The sequence below is a fragment of the Zootoca vivipara genome, chromosome 4 (genome assembly GCF_965207765.1).
Source record: "Zootoca vivipara chromosome 4, rZooViv2.hap1.1, whole genome shotgun sequence".
Lineage (NCBI taxonomy): Eukaryota > Metazoa > Chordata > Lepidosauria > Squamata > Lacertidae > Zootoca > Zootoca vivipara.
In genome coordinates this window covers 37404376-37427847 of record NC_142587.1, presented here as the reverse complement: position 1 = coordinate 37427847, position 23472 = coordinate 37404376, and the positions used below count along the sequence as shown (strand labels likewise).

The 23472-nt window shown below is 41.8% G+C and overlaps 1 long non-coding RNA gene across 1 annotated transcript in view; it reads left to right on the top strand.

Annotated features, from left to right (window-relative positions):
• Positions 1–23472, top strand: part of LOC118084646 (uncharacterized) — a 251499-nt gene that overhangs the window by 202919 nt on the left and 25108 nt on the right. The window contains exons 9-10 of the long non-coding RNA XR_004692539.3: positions 502–559; positions 4084–4181. This is a non-coding gene — a long non-coding RNA (uncharacterized LOC118084646). The remainder of the gene's footprint in view (positions 1–501; positions 560–4083; positions 4182–23472) is intronic.

The following is a 23472-nucleotide window of genomic DNA, read 5'->3' as shown; positions in this document are numbered from 1 at the left end:
TACTTCCTTTGTTTCCTTAATGGCCCATTACCTTACCAGGAAGCTAACTTGGGTATTCTTTGAATCTGAATCCTTTTAACACTTGCTGGATCCAGGAATTAGAAGAGAGCCCAGGCATACAGCACACACACATCCCAGACTCATAACAATGTAATGCCCAAATTACATAAGTTCTGGAGTACTTGAAAGTTTGCTACTTGTTTTGTCCCTAACAAAAAGATTGTCCAACTCTGGGTTTTGGGGTTCCCCCCCCCCCCGCCCTGCATGGATTGGCACAACTACCTTTGTTTTTATTAATAATTGTGGAATTGTTTCCAACAAAAATTCTGTTTCACAAACATTCTGTATGCTGATGATACAGTACTAACTATTGGCTCTTTCTGAACTGGCCATATGAAAGAAGCTTGTAATTTTAACTGACATTGTAAACTTAATTAAAACAAACTAAAGTTGTTACGTTTGGCCATAAACCAAGTTAAATCTTTTTTTTTCATAGCTCAGGATCACTTTCTCATCAAGTGCCCGAGGAGTAAGATACAAGGTTTAAAATGGAAAGACAGTAAGTCATGACTTGCATTAATTTATATGCTTTGGAAATCAAGAGATGTGCATTTCTGCTGTGGAGGTTTTCATATATAAAACTGCTTGTGTGCTGCCTTTAAGTTGCTGAGGTGTGTGGTCTGGGGATAATAGATCCTTATCATAAATTTATTATGGTCAACAAAATAAAATCAAGATAGAACCATGCAGTGCACCATAATCTTAAACACAGAGCAAAATACAAAGCAAGAAAAGTGCCATAAGTGCCACCAACTCAGAGGCAGGTGTGTGTATGTGTGTGTGTGTGTTTATGTAGGTGTGTGTACACACACACACACACACACAGAGAGAGAGAGAGAGAGAGAGAATCCCCTCCACAAAAAAAGATTATTCCTATTTCAGATGGTTAATTGCCTCCCTGTTCTTTCTCCTACATTAAAGTTTTGTTGTTGTTTTTTACCGGTATTACATTGCACCTGTTGGATTTTATCTCCCAGTGAGTATTTAACACAGGCATCCCCAAACTTCGGCCCTCCAGATGTTTTGGACTACAATTCCCATCTTCCCTGACCACTGGTCCTGTTAGCTAGGGATCATGGGAGTTGTAGGCCAAAACATCTGGAGGGCCGCAGTTTGGGGATGCCTGATTTAACATAAAATTGAACTGACCTTCCTGGTAGCTGGCCCATTAAATGAACGGCAATCATTTGCTGATGAACAATTGCTACAACAGAGTATGTTCCACAGATTCCACCACCTAGTTCAGGCATCCCCAAACTGCGGCCCTCCCAATGTTTTGGCCTACAACTCCCATGATTCCTAGCTAACAGGACCAGTGGTCGGGGAGGATGGGAATTGTAGTCCAAAATATCTGGAGGGCTGAAGTTTGGGGATGCCTGACCTAGTTATTCCAAGGACAACCCTCAAGGAGAAAGTAGCACTAGCATATCTAAGCCCAAGTAACTGAGAATGAAATAATGCCCCTGAATCCTGGAAACTGTAGTTTGTTAAGGGTGCTGGGAACTGTACCTCGGTCAGGGGTAAACTAAAGTTTCCAGGTGTACACAGCTTAAATCTGACGAGATTTAAAATCCTTACGATATTCAACTACTGTACATGAAAACTCCTAAAATGAGCAGTTAACTGAACATAACCATCATTAGAAACGCTTATGGGACAAAGTGAGCAGGTTGTACCTGCATGAAATAAAAAGCCTAAAAAATGCAATATCCCATGGCCCTTGCTCCCCCCCCCCCCAAATCTAAAGCAGAGTCAAGCCCAATGGAAGGAGGTAAAGGCGTGGCAGTCCGATGCAACAAGATGTCTGGGCAACAGATTTGTCCAAACACTGCAATAGCTGTCATCAGGAAGATAAAATAACTACCCTTCTGCTGTTCAAAATACATAAATTTTAAGCCAAAACTTCAGGGCTGCCAGCCAGGCTCTTGCCTCAAAGGAAGATAAATGATACTGAGGTGCAACAATGCCAGTTTTATCTTTTGTTTCGCTGTTCGCCTTCCTCTATACTTCCACTCAGAACTCGGCCTGAGAATTTAGCTATGATTTCCTGTAATCTGGTTACCAGGTTTTTTGATTTATTGCTGGTCAGATATTTTATAACTTGCACAGCTTGTAAATTAGAAATGTTGTTTGAAGTTTACTTGTAGATATTTTCTTCCACTCAAGAGGGCATTCTCAAATCTTACAGTAATTTTGAAGCAATGCGATATTGCCACCATGTTCATCATAACTGCAGCAGCAGGGAGCCTACTGACTCCCCATGTGATGTTGAACTGTCCTGGGGTGATCAGGGATCAGAATCATGCAGGGAGCTTCCAGATACAGTCATACCTCAGGTTACAGACGCTTCAGGTTGCGCGTTTTCGGGTTGCGCACCGCACCGAACCCAGAAGTACCGGAACGGGCTACTTCCGGGTCTCGGCGCTCGCGCATGCGCAGAAACACTAAAATCACACTTTGCGCATGCGCAGAAGAGCCAAATCACGACCCGTGTGTGCGCAGACGCGGCGCTGCGGGTTGCGAACGCTGCGGGTTGCGGACGTGAATCCCACATGGATCATATTCACAACCCGAGTGTCCACTCTATAGGGAAGGCTCCCCCTGCACAAGTTGTGATGGGTGTGGCAGTGATGGCGAGAGGAGCTGCTTTTTTGGGGGGGGTGGAGCTCATCGTGCAGCTCTTGTCACCAAGCTTATTCTTTTCACTGTGAAGATGGCTTTAAAAGGGTGCTTATTTGTCTCATAAACACCCCTTTACACATTTTGTCTCCCCTGTTTCTAAAATAAGGTCATGAAGAGTCACTGCAGAAGAATGCTTTGGTGTATACTCAAACATACAACAAGAACCCAGGTTACGAATGGAGCATCCATACGGCATATGAAAAGGTTCCAAGATCCATACAGCATATGAAAAGGTGGCAATGGAGTATCCAAATGAAAATGAGAAGCAACTCCAAGTGTTGACTCCAAGTTAGTATCTTATCTATGAATGCGATACAGCATTCTACTCACTGAAGAAGCCAGTTCTGGCGAAACAAGGTATATAACCTGGGTAACCTTGTCTCATCTTTTTTGTCACCATCCATTGTTGCTTCTCATTTTCATTTGGATACTCCATTGCCACCGTAATTTGTTACCACATTTGGATGCTCCGTTGTTACCTAGATCCTTATTCATCTACAGTACTTGAAAACATCTTGCAACCTTTTCATATGCCATATGGATGCCCTATATGAGCTGTGTTTAAGACTTGATACTTTTTGGACTGATATTTGGACTGAATCTTGTCATACGTTTTTCTATGATGTTTGAATGTTACATATTCTTGTGTGTATGATTTTGTCATTTGGTGTTACATGTCTATAAATTGGTGACTGAGAAAATCGGCCGGTTACGCTGTTGTATTTCTGTTCTTCCCCCTTGGTGTATACTCATGCATGTGTATTTTAAAAACACACACACAGCTTTGGTCTTTTTGTATTTTAATCCTTGTCTCTGTGTGATGCTTCTCATTTTTCTTACTGTGTAATATTCAGTCTGAAGAAGACGCCAGGGGAACTCAAAAGCTTGCTTATTGCTTGGTGACTTTTAGATGGTTCCAATAAAGATAGGATGACAAGATGGGGGTGGGCTGTGTGTGTGTGTGTGTGAAGGGAATCCCATTTTCTTATCTCCTATAATTCCAGTGCAAAGTTTTCTGATTCCATACAGTTGCCAACCAACTCCAGGCACTCTTGGATGAAACAGGTTTTCTGGATCTATTTCAGTTGGACTATATGCCTGGTTTGGGAAGGGAAACTGCTTCGGTCAGCCTGTGAGATGCCAAAAGAAGAACACGGAGCATATGACTCTGTTGATTCTCTTGGAACTCTCAGTGGTTTTCAGTACCATCAATAGCAGCATCCTTATGGATAGACTGACTGAATTAAAGTTTGAAGGTTCTGCATTGCGGTGGTTCTCCTCCTACTTGAGAAGGTGGTGCTGGTGGAAATTACAATTGCTCTGGCCTTTGGTGTTCCACAGGACTCTGTTTTATCCTCTACATCTGTAGAGATTTGGACCGAAGTATCATCGATATGTGGATGACACACAGCTCTACTTCTCCTGTTCAACTAATCTGGGTGAGGCAATGGGTTTTTTTGGAACCAATGCAGTAATGGACTGAATTAGGGCCAATAAACTGAGGCGCCGTCTAGCTAGGTTTGAGGTTCTATTGGTAGGCTAAATTGAATGGTGTTTAGCTTGCTAAATTGAATGGTGTTTAGCTTGTTTTAGAAGGAACTAAATTCCAATTAAAGCAGGGATGGGGAACCTTTAGGCCCACCAGGCCTTCTTATTTGTTTGTTTTTTCCAGAGTTGGGGCAAATACTCTTTGGTGAGAGCCCCAACAGATATTTACAATCACAAAACATGCTGAAAAGTAAAGTGTGGAAATATAAGTTGTTAGACCTTTAATATACCCCCTTCTAAGTTGCTTCCCAAGTTTCCCACTTCCCTTAGCATAGCAGGAGACCACATGTTTGGTAAGTTAAAACTGATTTACTTACAAACTGTTCAAATGTTTCCATACAGCAGCAAGAAAAGACAAGCAGCAAAACTTAGATTAGTCCCAAAAAGCTAAATGTTTCTAAATTATTTGTACAGAAACACAAAGATGGCTTGCTGGATACAGCATCTATTCATCCAGCTTAGACCTCCTTGCTGGAAGGGCTCACATGGTGGAATAATGGTGAAAAGTGGGAGAACAAAGAGTTTGGTATTCCTTCCTCCCAAGGTGAGGGGATGTGACAGGACATCTTACTCTATGGTCTTAACCCTTCATGCATTAATTAGTGTTAAGCATGTTGGTTATAAGAGGCTGGATATGTCCCACAAATATGATGCCAGATGTTGGATAGGTAAAAACTTGCTTAAGCTGAAAGGAGGTTTCTAGGTACCACGGATCAGTTAAACAACTCTGAGAATTGTAGCTCTGTGAGGGGAATAGGGGGTCTCCTAACAACTACAGTGCCCAGATTATCTGGGGGAAGCCATGACTTTTTAAAGGGGTATAATCTTTAAATGTATGGTACAGATGGTACCTCAAAGAAGTAAGATACCTCTCAGGGCCTAGACTTAGCAATTCTATAAATAATAATACACATTTAACCGGAATCCAGTATTTTATTCCTACTGAAGCCAAAATATATGTTTAAATAAATAAATAGTGGCAATTACTTAATGAGAAAATATCTGTGCATAGACCCTCCCTTGTAATATTTAGTTCAGCTGTGGTGTAATTACATAATTTGATGGCAGTTGGGAAGTTGCTTGTTGTGCAACATCTCACTCATTACAAAATATGACAGGATATAAAAGGGTCCAGAAGTTCATTTTAAGGCTTAGCTTCAGGGATTGATACATTTTGTAAACCGAATACTGGCTGTAGATGCAGATGACCTGCTAATCATTCATTACTTGCGCTGTGTTACTGCATTCTTAGTTTGATTTTAAATCAATTTGTATTCAAACAATTTAATTCAATAGTAGAGTCATGGCATGGTGTGTCCATAAAGCTTCCTCCTAGCATTAGTTGCTAAGAAGTGAGTAATTTGAAAACACATTTCTTTTTGAAAACACAACAACATTTTGTTGTGATTTTGCAGGCATCAAACGTTGTTCTCAAACAGCATTCCATGGACCTCTGGAATTCCTTAGAAAAGGAGTGGCTAAACTTTTAGCCTGAAGGCTGCATTCACCTTTGGCCAACCCTGCAGGGGCAGCATGTTAGTGGTGGATGTGACTAGAAGTGGGTATGGCCACCCCATACTCTCTCACACACAAACACAAACACAAACACAAACAGGCACACAGACCCCCATCATTAGCTGATCCATGAAGAACATCTGAGGTGGAAAAGTATTGGCCAGCCCTGTGCCTACTTGTCAGGAGTGAGTCGGCGGTAAATCACACAGTGCTAATTGGAATTAACTATTTATTAGCAAGAACATGATCTGCACAGACTTGATGGAGTGTCAGGCCTAATGAGCATGGCAGCTCATCCCTAGTAGGTCTTGCCCCATGGATCAGTTGCTGAGACTGAAAAGTCCTCACCTCCCCACAGCCTTCTAAGTCCCCTCCTCTTCAGGGCTTTTTTTAGCAGTCGGATATTGTGCCTGCGATTATCCAACCTCTCCTCCACCCTTTTCATGCCTCTTCCAGGAGACAAGTGGGGAGGGGAGTTTGTCGCAGCAGGAGGGGGGGACACCTGTGACTCTTCATCAGCCTGGCTCATCTCTGCCTCGACCTCCCTCATCCCACCTGCCTGTTTCAGCTTCTGCCTCTGATTCTGGACTTTCCTCTGCCGCAGACCCTCCCAGATCACCAAGCCCCGTTACCCCTTCAGCTTCCGACACCTCCTCTTCCCAGTCTTCTCCCCCTGACCATTCATAGTTGTCCCACCACCATTCCCTGGGCTCTGAGCCTTCTTCCCTTGGGGGTTCCCCAGCTGGTTCGACCCACCATTCCTCTACATCCAACCATTCCATGACACTATATTTGGGTTTGAAGAGACAGGGAAAAAAAGTTGCCGTGGGTGTGGGTGTCCCCAACTGGTGGTTAGCAACCCCTCAGTAGAGACTGATCCATTGGGAGAAGCTAGGCTCTGCCCCACCAAGCTCACACTCTGCCCTCAGTCAGCCCCTACCTGCCTGCACTCTTAGCTGCATCCTGTCCAGGAGTGGCCCTGGGAAACATCTTCCTCCTTAGTCTTAGTCAGGGGTCAGCAAACCTTTTTCAGCAGGGAGTCGGTCCACTGTCCCTCAGACCTTGTGGGGGGCCGGACTATATTTTTTTTGGGGGGGGGGAGATGAACGAATTCCTATGCCCCACAAATAACCCAGAGATGCATTTTAAATAAAAGGACACATTCTACTCATGTAAAAACATGCTGATTCCCGGACCATCCATGGGCCGGATTTAAAAGGCGATTGGGCCGCATCTGGCCCCTGGGCCTTAGTTTGGGGTCCCCTGGTCTTAGTGTTGCCCTTGCAGAACTCTACAGTGAGGAAGATTAGGACAAAACTATAGTTAACTATAACTATAGTTATAGGGACGCGGGTGGCGCTGTGGGTTAAACCACAGAGCCTAGGGCTTGCCAATCAGAAAGTTGGTGGTTCGAATCCCCACGACGGGGTGAGCTCCCGTTGTTCGGTCCCAGCTCCTGCCCACCTAGCAGTTCGAAAGCACGTCAAAGTGCAAGTAGATAAATAGGTACCGCTACAGCGGGAAGGTAAACAGTGTTTCCGTATGCTGCTCTGGTTCGCCAGAAGCAGCTTTGTCATGCTGGCCACATGACCTGGAAGCTGTATGCCGGCTCGCTCAGCCAATAACGCGAGATGAGCGCCACAACCCCAGAGTTGGTCACGACTGGACCTAATGGTCAGGGGTCCCTTTACCTTTACTTATAGTTAATGTGTTCTGCCTGTCCTTGCTTCTGGCTCCACCTGCTGTTTGAGCGCCCTGCCTTCTGCCTGCCGCCAGTCCCAAAGGGCAGCAGCAACCTTTGCCACTCCTGCCTTCAGCTGTGTACAAATTTCTCTGTTTACTCCAGCTCTGGCACCTTCCCACTGTTTGAGGGCACATGACGTTAGCTACAATCCATCTATATCCTGTACTTTCTTGAGAAACTTTGTTGAGTGATCCACTTTCCCTCAAGACAGCTTCCATCCAATTTTAAAACATTGCGGCTAAGCTGAAGGTGTGTACATTCCGGGCATCTGTTGTTGCACATGTGCAGACGACTGCGCATGTGCGGATGAGGGCTTCATTGAATAGGAGCTGGGGGTTACAGGTGCATGGAGATTCTGGCCCCTAAGACCCCACCAATTTCCTGTACAGCAGTGTGAAATGCAACGTGAAACACTGTGAGGGGAAATGACCTCGCTGTGTTTTAAGCCACTGATGTGTGCAAACTTTTAGTAACATAGAAAGAGTCCCATAAGTGGAAACTCAAAAGGAGTGATGCACTTCACCAAAAAGGGAGCTTGCCTACTTCTGTGCCACTGCTCTGCTGGACCTTCGAGGCTTCTATGCTAGATGTGTAAGATTTTTAAAAATATTTTTTATTTGCAGACAAGTGAATGTGGAAATAATATCATAGCTTAGGGCCAGCCCAATGCAATTCACTAACTGAGATGTAAATGTAAATGGTGCCCTATAGCTCCCACCCAAGGTTTTCTTTTCGGCAGCAAAGGCAGAAAATCCCAGCAGTGCCTTCCTTTCTCTACCCTGGGCAGTAAAAACAGAGTAATAACAAATTAAATAACAAACAAATTGCTGCTGTTTCATGACACCCAAAATGGGTGACAAAATGGGTGACAACACGTTTTGTTATATTTCTATTTTTTGGGGGGGGAATACCCTGGGTCTATGATGATTGAAGTGATCACAATAGTTTGTTCAATAACAATAAAGGTTAAAGAAGGCTTCCCAGCTCTCCTTTCTATCTGGAGCAACTGTGCCTCTAATAGTCTTAGGAAAGGCAGAAACTCACAGTAGAAGACATCGTCGTCATCATCATCATTATTATTACTGTCTGCCCTTCACCAGCAAGATCCAGGGTGGATTACAATTTAAAAATTCAGTATTAAAAGCAATTAAAACAAATTATAGTGGCAAGTAGAAGATGAATTCTGTCATGAAAACATGCATCTCAGGTGTCAAAGGCCAAGGTATCATAGAATCATAGAATTGTAGAGTTGGAAGGGACCACGAGGCATAGCTGCCAAGTTATCCCTTTTTTACAGGGATTTTCCCTTATGCTGAATAGGCTTCCTCGCGAGAAAAGGGAAAACTTGGCAGCTATGCCACGAGGGTCATCTAGTCCAACCCCCTGCAATGCAGGAATCTTTTGCCCAGTGTGGTAAAGAATGCACTTATACACTTGCTCTCCATTGCTTACCAACAAAGCAACTTGTTAAAAGTAATAAAACACAATTAAATACATCAACAACTTAAAATAACAATAATATTATCAGTTGTTGTTGTTTAGTCGTTTAGTCGTGTCCGACTCTTCGTGACCCCATGGACCATAGCACGCCAGGCACTCCTGTCTTCCACTGCCTCCCGTAGTTTGGTCAAACTCATGTTCGTAGCTTCGAGAACACTGTCCAACCATCTTGTCCTCTGTCGTCCCCTTCTCCTAGTGCCCTCAATCTTTCCCAACATCAGGGTCTTTTCCAAGGATTCTTCTCTTCTCATGAGGTGGCCAAAGTATTGGAGCCTCAGCTTCACGATCTGTCCTTCCAGGGAGCACTCAGGGCTGATTTCCTTAAGAATGGATAGGTTTGATCTTCTAGCAGTCCATGGGACTCTCAAGAGTCTCCTCCAGCACCATAATTCAAAAGCATCAATTCTTCGGCGATCAGCCTTCTTTATGGTCCAGCTCTCACTTCCATACATCACTACTGGGAAAACCATAGCTTTAACTATACGGACCTTTGTCGGCAAGGTGATGTCTCTGCTTTTTAAGATGCTGTCTAGGTTTGTCATTGCTTTTCTCCCAAGAAGCAGGCGTCTTTTAATTTCGTGACTGCTGTCACCATCTGCAGTGATCAAGGAGCCCAAGAAAGTAAAATCTCTCACTGCCTCCATTTCTTCCCCTTCTATTTGCCAGGAGGTGATGGGACCAGTGGCCATGATCTTGGTTTTTTTGATGTTGAGCTTCAGACCATATTTTGCGCTCTCCTCTTTCACCCTCATTAAAAGGTTCTTTAATTCCTCCTCATTTTCTGCCATCAAGGTTGTGTCATCTGCATATCTGAGGTTGTTGATATTCCTTCCGGCAATCTTAATTCCTGCTTGGGTTTCATCTAGTCCAGCCTTTCGCATGATGAATTCTGCATATAAGTTAAATAAGCAGGGAGACAATATACAACCTTGTCGTACTCCTTTCCCAATTTTGAACCAATCCGTTGTTCCATATCCAGTTCTAACTGTAGCTTCTTGTCCCACATAGAGATTTCTCAGGAGACAGATGAGGTGATCAGGCACTCCCATTTCTTTAAGAACTTGCCATAGTTTGCTGTGGTCGACACAGTCAAAGGCTTTTGCATAGTCAATGAAGCAGAAGTAGATGTTTTTCTGGAACTCTCTAGCTTTCTCCATAATCCAGCGCATGTTTGCTATTTGGTCTCTGGTTCCTCTGCCCTTTCGAAATCCAGCTTGCACTTCTGGGAGTTCTCGGTCCACATACTGCCTAAGCCTGCCTTGTAGAATTTTAAGCATAACCTTGCTAGCGTGTGAAATGAGGGCAATTGTGCGGTAGTTGGAGCATTCTTTGGCACTGCCCTTCTTTGGAATTGGGATGTAGACTGATCTTCTCCAATCCTCTGGCCATTGCTGAGTTTTCCAAACTTGCTGGCATATTGGGTGTAGCACCTTAACAGCATCATCTTTTAAAATTTTAAATAGTTCAGCTGGAATATCATCACTTCCACTGGCCTTGTTATTAGCAGTGCTTTCTAAGGCCCATTTGACTTCACTCTCCAAGATGTCTGGCTCAAGGTCAGCAACCACACTACCTGGGGTGTACGAGACCTCCATATCTTTCTGGTATAATTCCTCTGTGTATTCTTGCCACCTCTTCTTGATGTCTTCTGCTTCTGTTAGGTCCTTACCACTTTTGTCCTTGATTATGGTAATCTTTGTACGAAATGTTCCTTTCATATCTCCAATTTTCTTGAACAGATCTCTGGTTTTCCCCATTCTATTGTTTTCCTCTATTTCTTTGCATTGCTCATTTAAGAAGACCCTCTTGTCTCTCCTTGCTGTTTTTTGGAAATCTGCATTCAGTTTCCTGTATCTTTCCCTATCTCCCTTGCATTTTGCTTGCCTCCTCTCCTCCGCTATTTGTAAGGCCTCGTTGGACAGCCATTTTGCTTTCTTGCATTTCCTTTTCCTTGGGATGGTTTTCGTTGCTGCCTCCTGTATAATGTTACGAGCCTCCATCCATAGTTCTTCAGTGCACTCTGTCCACTCTATTATCAGTACTGGAATGCAAAATAATCTCCAAACTCAGAGCAATCAGAAAAAATAAGTTTCCCCCCTTTTTTCTCTACAATCCCTTTGTAAAAACTGTAGAGTGGGAATTTCACAGCTTGCAAAGAAGGAAGAAGTGGAGCTCAGACAAACTGTTCCCAGCCTATCTCATCTATTTTTGGCTCTATTTCACTCCCCCCAACTCTTGGCCAGTGTAGGAAGAGGACCAACAAAGAGTTCTTTTTTAAATGTGCCAGCTAATAAGTAATTCTGATATATCTGGTATTTACTGTGTAAAAAGCAAGGGAAGCTTTTTTAGTTTTCTATTTATGAAAGAAACTGAACGCTGTGAAGCCACAATCCACTTCTTCTTGAAGGTTCCATTAGTTTGAACTGAATTACTCAAAGTCAGTCTTTGGGTGCCATTCAGATCATTTTTGTTTTGTTTTGACCGCTACCCCATTCATCAGTGGCTGAGGGGGATGGGAGTCATAGTCCAATATACTTAGGAAGCCTCAGGTTGGGGAATGGCTAATTGCATCCAAACACCTTTCTTTCTGAGAAACTCCCATGTGTAGTTTTGCTTCAAAATATCCTGGAATGACACCGTGTCAATTATTATTCGGAAATATAACACAAGATGGAATAAACTCCTTCACGGCCACATTGTTGTGAAAATTTTCTGTCACTCCAGGACGACCTCTATGCTCACTTATTGACTGAAAGGGTTATCCCCTCTTTCTTGACAGAGATTGTGAGAGACTTAGAAAACAGCAACCTCCTTCCCTCCCTTCACCCTGTACAGCCAGTTACATATTGCACTGCAGAGCATCTAAGGATATCTGTTCACATCGGTGGGTATTTCATTTACTTCCCTGACATTTCCGCGGCTTACCTGTGACTCACTTAGACATGGCTTGGGAAGTCTGGGATGGCGGCTAACAGATTGAGGTTGAATCCTGACAAGACAGAAATACTGTTTGTGGGGGACAGGAGGCAGGCAGGTGTGGAGGACTCCCTGGTCCTGAATGGGGTAACTGTGCCCCTGAAGGACCAGGTGCGCAGCCTGGGAGTCATTTTGGACTCATAGCTGTCCATGGAGGCACAGGTCAATTCTGTGTCCAGGGCAGCTGTTTACCAGCTCCATCTGGTACGCAGGCTGAGACCCTATCTACCTGTGGACTGTCTCGCCAGAGTGGTGCATGCTCTAGTTATCTCTTGCTTGGATTACTGCAATGCACTCTATGTGGGGCTACCTTTGAAGGTGACCCAGAAACTACAACTAAATCAGAATGCGGCAGCTAGACTGGTGACTGGGAGCGGCTGCCAAGACCACATAACACCGGTCTTGAAAGACCTACACTGGCTCCCAGTACGTTTCCGAGCACAATTCAAAGTGTTGGTGCTGACCTTTAAAGCCCTAAACGGCCTCGGTACAGTATACCTGAAGGAGCGTCTCCACCCCCATCGTTTTGCCCGGACACTGAGGTCCAGCACAGAGGGCCTTCTGGCGGTTCCCTAGTTGCGAAAAGCCAAGTTACAGGGAACCAGGCAGAGGGCCTTCTCGGTAGTGGCACCCGCCCTGTGGAATGCCCTCCCACCAGATGTCTAAGAGAAAAACAACTACCAGTTAATATTTAATACATTATTTTAATATTCTGTTGGAAGCCACCCAGAGTGGCTGGGGAAACCCAGTCAGATAGGCGGGGTACAAATAAATTATTATTATTATTATTATATTATTATTATTATTATTATTATTATCATCAAAGAGTTGGTAAAAGTCAGTGGGACAGCAGGAGCCTCATAACATTGTGCACCAGATCCACAGTGAATGATGGACTGTGGGAACCAGGCATGTTCTCTTACTTTTACTTTCTGCCCTTCCCTTCTCCCAGGGAGAAAAGAAGGTGGGGTTAATACAATAAACAGCAAAGGGAGGGAAAATGCATTTTGTGCTCCTTTAAAAAAAAAAACTAAAAACCCAATGGGTTCATGACACAGACATACTGTACAGGGTTTGCCATAATGATTTTTGAGATAATATCTGTAAGGCCCTGGGCAATTGATGGCAGCATGAAGAAGTTTTCTGAGGGCAGAGACAGGGCAGGGCGGGTGACTTCAGTATACATTACAGTGGTACCTCGGGTTAAGAACTTAATTCGTTCCGGAGATCTGTTGTTAACCTGAAACTGCTCTTAACCTGAGGTACCACTTTAGCTAATGGGGCCTCCCGGTGCCGCTGTTCTCATCCTGAAGTAAAGTTCTTAACCCGAGGTATTATTTCTGGGTTAGCGGAGTCTGTAACCTGAAGCGTCTGTAACCTGAGGTACCACTGTAAACTATTCTAATGTACTGCAGGCTAGGGAGACCTGGGTTCACATCTCTGGCCAAGTATGAAGTTATTGTGTTGTTCTTCATATTCAACAAAGCTTTCATAAAGGAAAAAGAAAACAACATGAGTTATCCACAAAGATGCATGTGAGCAGACTTTTGCCTTCTCTATGGGTTTCAGAAATGACTGGTTTGCAGAAGTCCTCCTGGGACCAAAAATGATCACCTGAGAAGTAGAATCCACAAAGCCTGCTTCCTGTTTCTGCGGGCTAAAAATGCAGATACGCACTGCATCTGTTGCACTGCATACAAGGGCCACATGAGAAAATGAATTGAGTATCTCCTCCACACCTTAGCGTGTAAACAGAGCTAACTGGATTATAAAGACAAATCCACTGTCAACATTCAGAGTTTATGGAGCAAGAACAATGGGGGAGAAGAATGGGCCATTGTCATCAGCATACTTAGCTTGGTATCTTTGCAAAGATAGGGCTGACTTTGCTTCAGTTTCAGTATACAATGCACACAGAAGCCCCAGGTAGGAGAGCATAGTCCAAAGCAAACCCCCTTTGGAAAAAGAAAATGGCACATAGAATGGGGTTTGCTTTAGCTTCACTGTGTGTGGCTACAGTTTCATACACACCCTATAAAGTAGGAAAGAAAGAAAGAGGACCCCCAAATTTCACAGCAGCCACAGACTGCACATACAGCAAGTTCTTCAGAGATATGCATGCAGTTGTCTGACACAGAGGAGCTGTCCTGCAGCAATGCTGACAAAGCAACGCCACACATTTCTTCACAAGGCTGCCCCTTGCCTGACCAACTACACAGCAATGGCATTTGGCTCTGATGAAGGCCTCCTACAGATCACATTCTTTTCTACGTAACCGCTTTGTAGATAGACAGCGTATATATATATTCTTTCAAAGCACATATTCCCATGTTGTTCACTTACTTCATGCAACACGACAGGGGGCATGTCTGATGGTGAAAGCTGGAATAAAGTGGTGCTGAAGAATATGAGCTATGAGTGAGGAAGCCTGGTTCAAAACCTTACCTTGGTTACAGAGTTGGTAGGAGACCTGAAAGCAAGTCATTAATTTTCAGCCTCAGCTCTTCCATCACAATGTGGGATTGTAAGAGTATGCTACCTTACAGGGTTGTTGTAAAGCAAAGCATATTTTTTAGAAATTCATGCACAAGAAAGAAAGAAAGAAAGAAAGAAAGAAAGAAAGAAAAAAGAAGGAAGGAAGGAAGGAAGGAAGGAAGTCACTCCCCATACATATAGGATTCCTATTATTACTATTTCTTTCTCCCGTCAGTTGGCATGTGTCATTCATGGTCTTGTAGGTACTTCCTCATCATCCTATTTACCATTTATTCAGCATGTTTAATTTCTCATGGATCAAGTTGACAAGGCATGGGAACATGTGCCTTGAAAGCAAATGAATTTTATCATAGGTATGCCACCCATTTCTGAGCTTGATTTTGAAACAGGAACAAAAGGTCTGTTGTTGTTCCCATTTTATCTGTAGGGAACTAAGCTGAGTCACTTCGTGACTTGCAAGGCCATACAATGAGAGCAGCCCGGGATGTTAATTGTGTGCCAAAATGCAGGCAGTGTAAGTCGTGCCGTCTTTTATGGATGGATGCCATTAATGTCCAGAATAGGGAAATGTATCTCCCCAGACATGGGTGGCGCTGTGGGTTAAACCACAGAGCCTAGGGCTTGCTGATCAGAAGGTCGGTGGTTTGAATCCCCGCGACGGGGTGACCTCCCGTTGCTTGGTCCCAGCTCCTGCCAACCTAGCAGTTCGAAAGCACGTCAAAGTGCAAGTAGTTATACAGCAGAGCGGGAAGGTAAACGGCGTTTCCATGTGCTGCTCTGGTTTGCCAGAAGCGGCTTTGTCATGCTGGCCACATGACCTGGAAGCTATACGCCGGCTCCCTCAGCCAGTAAAGCGAGATGAGTGCCACAAGCCCAGAGTCAGTCACGACTGGACCAAATGGTCAGGGGTCCCTTTACCTTTACCTATCTCCCCAGAGGCCTGCGCTTTTGGTGCCGATAAAAGGCAATGTGAAATGTGTGCAAGTTGTACTTCCTGCATCTGAGGAGATGGTAATTATTATTTATTTATAAAGTTTCTATGCTGCCCTTCATCTGAGGATGGCTTGCAATATAAAATATATTGGATATATAACATATAAAACACAATATTTTTTGTGTGTTTGTGTGTGTGTGTGTAAAGATTTGTACGTAACATTTATAAAATATAAAAACACAAAAACATACCATAGCAACAAACAAAAACAATAAGCGCCCCCATAGTATCGTAATAATTATTTATTAAATTTCTATAATTAAGAATATAGAAGCTTAGCTCTGAGCCAAGTCTCCCAAAGACCCCAGTCACTGGCAGAGACTGAAGCTGCGGCATATGACAACTGCTGACAAAGCCTGTTGCCAGCTGATGCGTGGCCTCTTCCACCCATGCAGAATGTGTGGTATCACACACTACTATGTACTTCAGCAGGTCTGGCTGCAGCTGATATATATTTTTTTATATATACATACATACCACACCATAAAGATAAAATAGGAGGAAGCCAGCATGGACTCCCCTTTAGCTCCACTACCCCATGTAGGGTCGTGACCTTAGGTCACATTAGATTTATATGGGTGATAAAGAAAATATGTGCCTCGAGAATTTTGCTGATTGCGGGTCAGAGTCACTGTGTCTGTGTTTGAGCATTGTCTCTTCCCTCTTCATTATTCATAATGAGCCATTGATAACAATCCGGCTGAACTTTAAGGGGAGTCATTTTGCAGGGGCAGTCTTGCGCTTGGTCACTGTGGGCCACCCTTCAAAGGGGTGGTGAGAACTTGGTGACTTTGGACATCTCAGAAGTTAAAAATACTCCATTTCCTGTAGTGTCCAGAGAGCTTTATGAAATTGCTCCTCTCTAACTGACTCTCTAACTCCTCTCTAACTGACTGGCTCACATTCAAGTAAGCACTGGCTTCTATACTTTCAAAGGGACGACAGCCATTCCTTCTTTGCCCTACTGTATGTTGGTAGAAGCTGTCTTCCTTGGCACTTGGCAAAAGCCAGGTTACTCTCACACTGCCGTTTCTGGATGCATGCATGGGTCTGCATGCATGGGTTTGGTTTTTTTGCAACATCTACATTATAACGTCGTCATCAAAATGCCATCCCATATCCTGCCCCGTCCCCTTTTCATGATAACAAACAACAAATAAATAAATAACATGGAACATAATTTTCACAATGACAGTTGTGCATTCTGTCTAGATAGCTCAGCTGGTTAGAATGTGGTTCGATGCTGTGCAAAACATGCAGGAATAAGCAGCGCTCCACAAGAAATTGCCACGCGAAAGCACTCCGAATTTGGCTGCATTTTCCTGACATTCTTACCTGATAATTTTTACATGTTTTGGGTGAACTTTCACACAAAGCAAAAGCCATCTCAGGCAATCTGTCAGACTCTTGTAGAAGTTGAATGTTCATTCCCATGCAAATTGTTTCCGGGGGGGGGGGGGATCAGTTTGAAAACTGTTAATTCAGAAAATTTCTGGAGTTTTGTGCTTCTATTCCACATGATGAAATTTGAGGAGGTATACTAGCATACTGTTCCTTCCTGTCATTTCCAGATCCATCTCTAAGCCCCCCCCCTTTTCTTTTACCACCACTTTCCCCAGGAAAACTTACTTTTAAACACCGAATCAGGAAGAAAACAGCAATTCTGGATGGGTGTATATTGTGAGATGGGGGCTCCACAGGCATCCATGTTTGTTTTGCTGGGTCATATGATGTTATTGGCATCAAAATGTCAGCCTGTATTCCCCCCCCCCAATTTAATCAGGATTTTCCCTTTGTTGGGGAAATAAACAACATGCTATATATATATATATATATATATATATATATACACACACACACACACACACACACACACACACACACTGTTGTCAGTGACCTGTGATATCTTCTGTTTCAGTATATCTGAAGAAGTGTGCATGCACATGAAAGCTCATACCAAAATAAAAACTTAGTTGGTCTTTAAGGTGCTACTGAAGGAATTTTTTAATTCTGTGATATCTTGGTGACTCAGTTGCAATATTAAGCCATTGTCTGGAAGTGCCCTTAGGTCAAATGAAGTGTGGCTTTTAGTTGATCTGCATACAGATTTTCTGTTTCATTTCCTGTGTGGATTTTTGCTAATAGCATCTGTATGCTGTCTGACTGATAATATTTTATTATAAAAGCAAGCAATCGTAAAGTCACTTATTTAATAAATTCATTACTTTAGATTTCAAGCAGATCAATGTTCAAATACTTCATTATCTTTTAATAGTCTGATGCTGTTTCTCCCCCTTCCCCCCCCTCTCTCTCTCTCTCACACACACACACACAGAGAGAGAGAGAGAGAGAGAGAGAGAGAGAGAGAGAGAGAGAGAGAGGAGGCAAAATTCATAACTACAGTGGTTTAAATCAGAAATCTAATTTCAGTAGCAACGAACTGCTGCCACCTACAGGGAGCATGACTGAGGACGTATTTGTTATATTCAAATATTGATACACAAATCATTTTACCTCCAAAACTTAAAATTTGAGCAGCATAAAAATTTGAGCAGCTTTAATCCATAATTAGCCAGCTTTGGACATAAGGCAAAGCTTTTGCATGTCAGAATTCCTATTGTAGCTTTCCATCAGTTATGCGAGAGTGATCAGATAGGCCAGTGGTTAGGCCAAGTTTAATGAAAAGTGAATGCTACATTTACATTTGTAGGGAAGGACAAGAATGCTGTATGATGAAGACAGTTAACAGTGAAATAAAAAAGAAGGCATTTTTTAGGCAGGCATCTTCACCAATCTAAAAGGAGAGTGGGGGCTTTAAACACTGAAGTGTGGTGGTTATTTTGTGATCTAATCATGGCAAGGAACGGAACTAAACACTAGATATAAAAGGGGCATATTTATGGTTCTCCTGAAAATGCACCGTCATGGAAAAATGTGTCCCGCTATCAATATGAATGTTGAAACTATTGGTGGGAAACCTCTGGCCTACAGGCACGATTAGAGCCCTTAGGCTTCCTCATTTGACACATGTGGTCCTTTTGGCCAAACCAGACCCACCGGCCCCACTTGACATCATTACTTTTTGTAAACTGCTTTGAGAGTTCTCCTTGCTTTTTGTTTGTTTTTTACAATCAAGCAGTGCATAAATTTTATGAAATAAATAAAATAAGAAACAGAAATGTGTAGCTCTCTTCACATGATATCACTGGTATACGCTCAGTGTGAGTTAAAAGGAGCTAACCCTTCCTTAGTCTCGTGTCCACGTGATTGCATGTGGAGACCCTTGAACCTAGGCGTAGAAATAAATCCAGGCATGACTCAACATTTTGGTTTGGTTTTTGGCAGAATTTAGGCCACAACTTTATTGATTACAAATCAAGTGAGTGGTTGCATAGGCTCTGCTTCCCAAAGCTACCTAATGTAGCACTGACTCAGGGTGCACCATGAGTCAGCAACCAGGTCCACACCTGGTGGGGGGTCCTGACAGCCGCCAGGCCCTGATTCCCCCATGTGTGCCCTGAACTCTGTAGAGGGAACAACCCTGCTTGGGGGAATACCATCCTGAAGTTCAATGGATTCCTTTAGGAGGAATACCTGGGGATAGGATGGCAAGGGATCATGTTACCCCTATCAGCATGAACCAGAGCCTATCCGCAAACCATACAAGTTGTGACAAATTGCTACACGGCAGGCGAAACCCAAATGGCACCAGCCAATCAGCCAAGTGAGGAAAATTCCTGCCATGCCCCTGCCCCAACAGCAGACTACACACGACGGCATAGCAAGGTCAAGCGAAAGCCCTAAAATTAGGGAGAGGTGGGCGGGTGTTCCGATGCACTGTGCCAGAGAAGGATCTCTATGGACATGTGCAGCGCTTAAATAGTGGTCCATCAGACTCTTTGATTGGCATGCCCTCAGCCCAATTGTGCCCTGTCTGATGGACCACCAATAGGGTGTTGTGGCTGGTCCAATTGTCCCCGCCCCAACACCTAGGCCTGGTTGCTGGGTCCCACCGCAATGCATGCCCTCTCTTGGAGGGAGGACCCGATTTGTCAAAATACCTCTGATTTTTCATCTGTTCCTAAAGCAGATTTAAAAGTTTAACAATGCTTCTGTGCATTGATCAGGTAAACAAACAAGCAAACAAACAAACAAACAAACAAACAAAAACATAATGTGAAAATGTATGTGGAATTCCCCAAAGCTATAAACAAAACAAAAAAGTAAGCCGGGTGAAATTAGTTTCATATCAGTTCTCCCTACCCTCTTTGCAGCCAACAGCTATTAAAAACTGGGGTTATCCTGTGAACCACATGTGACTACAGATGCTCCTGCTTCTGGATGTTTCTGGTAAAGCAGAAAGTGGTAATTTCATGATAAACTAAGAAAGAAAGAAAGAAAGAAAGAAAGAAAGAAAGAAAGAAAGAAAGAAAGAAAGAAAGAAAGAAAGAGCTGGAATGGGCATTTTACAATTCAGTGTATGCTTCATTCTGTGGGGCAGTTTGCATCCTGTTTGGGATCAGGGCTTACAACCACAAATCTGAGCCCACTAGTACCATAATAGCACAGTAAGAGAAGGCCTCAGAGAGGTGATGAGAAAGTACAAAAGCTTCTTTTTTTTTTAAGGTTTAAAAATACTTTATTGAAACTTTAAAATGAACATATATCATTAAAAGACAGATAGATCATAATTCTTAAATCTTAAATCCACTCACTCCACAAAAAAGAAAAAAGCAGAAAAAAGAAAAAAAAGAAACAAAAGAGAGAAAAATTATGTACATATAAATCATATAACTCTTGTAAATCATATAAATCATAAATCATATATAATCCATTCCATTCATACAACTTAATATAACGTTTCACAAAAAATAATAATAATAACAACAACAAAAAAATTAAAAAGAGAAAAGACCGGAGATAGAGGGAAAAATAAGAAGATAAGTTGAGGGTTAAACAGGGGGAAAAAAAGGGGGGAAAGAGAATAAAAAAGAGAAAAAAAAGAAAAAAAAGAACAGTATCAAGAAAAGAACATGATAGTATTGGCTAACCTTCCTACTAATTACTACCCGCTTTCCTTCTTCTCAGCCTATAAACTGCCGTTTCTCCTTTCCCCTATTTTTTTTATAAAATTCTATTCATCTATATATTCTTTCTCACCTTTTATAACTTCAATTTATGCACGTTACTAATCTATTTTCTAAATTCTCTTTTTCCAGAAACTCTTGCACATATTTCCATTCTTCTATTATTTTACATCTAGGAATCTCTCTTATTATCGCCGTTAGTTTTGCCAATTTTAGATACTCTACTAATTTCTCTTGCCAATCTTGGATTGTCGGGGTCTTTTCTTCTTTCCACTTTGCTGCTATTAAGATTCTTGCAGCTGCGCAAGCATATAATAAGATGTTAATTCTATCTTTTGGGAAATCCAATGGGACCATACTTAAGAGGAGTAACTCGGGCTTCTTTTCAAAAGTAAATTTCATCATCTTTTTTAATTTTTCGTAAACCTCATTCCAAAATTTTGCCACCTTTGGGCATGTCCACCAGCAGTGATAGAAGGAACCTGTCTTTTCCCGGCATTTCCAACATTTACCATCTCCCGATTTATAAAATTTCCCAATCTTTTCCGGGGTTATGTACCATCTATAAAACATCTTTAAGATATTTTCTCTAATTGTTATGCATGCAGTAAATTTAGCATCTATTCTCCATAATTTTTCCCACTCACTAATTTGAATTGGTCTTCCAATATCAATTGCCCAGGTTATCATTACTTTTTTTGTCAATTCATCTTTTAATTCCCAATCTAATAAAAATTTATACATTTTGCCTAATGGTTTTTTATCATTATTTATTATTATTTCTTGTAATTTTGACTCCTTACCTGAGAAGCCGATTGCTTTATGTAAATTAAATATACTTTGTATTTGGTTATATTGTAACCAGCTGGAACAATATTTCTTTATTTCTTCATAAGGTTTTAAATTTAGGTTGTTTCCCTCCATCACTACCAGATCTTTATATGTTGGCCATTTCCCATCTCCCCAACTAGGTCTCAACGCTGACATTTCCACGGGGGATGCCCACCAGGGACTCTGTGGTTCCACTAAATTTTTAAACTCTTGCCAAATCTGAAATAATGATTTTTTAACTATGTGGTCTGTGAATTCTCTGTTGTTTCCTTTTTGTTCCATTAATAAGTAATTATGCCAACCTTTGATATTACGAAAACCTTCCACCTCCAACAATTCTTTATTCTCCAAGGTTAGCCATTCTTTGATCCAACAGAAACCCGCAGCCACATAGTATAACCTTAAATCTGGAACTCCCCAGCCACCTCTTTCTTTTATTTCTGTTAATAATTTGTACTGAATCCTGGGTTTCCCTCCTGCCCAGATAAATTTGCTTAAAATTTTTCGCCATTCTTCAAATATCGACTTTTTCCCCACTATCGGAAGAGTTTGGAAGAGAAACATGATCTTAGGCAGCACCACCATTTTTATAGCTGCTATTCTGCCTGAGATTGTTAGAAATAAATTTTTCCACCTTTCCAAATCCACTTTTATCTCTTTCCACAATTTTGAATAATTATTCTCAAATAGGTTTATGTTATTCGTGGTCATTTCTATGCCTAAATATTTCACTTTTTTAACTACTTGCCAGCCTGTCAATTTTTCCAAATTTCCTATCTCTTCTTTTCTTATATTTTTTGTCATAATTTTTGTTTTTTTCACATTTACTTTAAAACCTGAGACAATCCCAAAATCTTCTAATTTTTTCTTTAATTTCAATATTGTTTCTTCTGGATTTTCTAGCATTACTATAATATCGTCCGCGAACGCCCTCACTTTAACTATATGTTTTCTCACCTTTATCCCTTTAATTTCTTCCTCATCTTTGATTTCATTTAATAAACAATCAATAGACATTATGAACAGTAAGGGCGAAAGCGGGCAGCCCTGCCTCGTTCCTTTTCCGATTCCAAACTCCTCCGAAATTCTTCCATTTACAATTAATTTGGCCGTTTGATTTTTATATATAGCATTGATGCCTTTCGCAAAATTCCCCTTGATTCCAATTTTGGTCATTATGTTTTTCATAAAATCCCATGAGAGGCTATCGAAAGCCTTCTCAGCATCTAAAAATACGAAGGCAGCTTTTTTTCCTGGGTTCCAATCTAAAAATTCAAATATATTTAGAAGCATTCTGATGTTATTTGCAATTTTCCTTTTTGGTAAGAAACCTTGTTGATTTTGATTAATTATTCTGTTTAAAACTCTTTTTAATCTCTCTGCCAATATATTCGCATATATTTTATAGTCCACATTTAGAAGCGATATTGGTCTGAAATTCGAGACCAATATCTCCTCCCCTTTTTCTTTTGGCAGTAGGATTATATAGGCCTCTTGCCATGACTGAGGTATATTTCCCTTCTCTAGTGCCTCATTCACTAATTTATGATAAATATCTATTAACTCTTCTTTTAGAATTTTATAGTGTTGACTCCCCAGGCCGTCTGTTCCCGGCGATTTCCCTAATTTTAATTTTTTTATCGCCCAGGTAATTTCTTGTTTCGAAATCGGATCATTTAACAATTTTATTTCCTCCTCTTTTAATACTTCTCCCCTGTACTTCCCCAAATAATTTTTAATTTCCATCTCCTTTCCGGCTTCCCCTTTGTATAATTTTTTATAATACCCAATTAAACATTTTTGTATCTCTTCAATCTTTGTCCAACATTTTCCTTCTTCTCTTACTTTTGTTATGATTTTCTCATTTTGTTTTTTCCTTAATTGCCAAGATAAGAATTTCCCCATTTTATTTCCCTGTTCAAATTGTTTTTGTCTATACCAACTAAATTTTTTCTCCAATTCTTGATCTACCACATTTTCTAATTCTTTTTGGAGTATCTTTATCTGACTTACCAATTTCCCATCTTTCGGATTTCTCC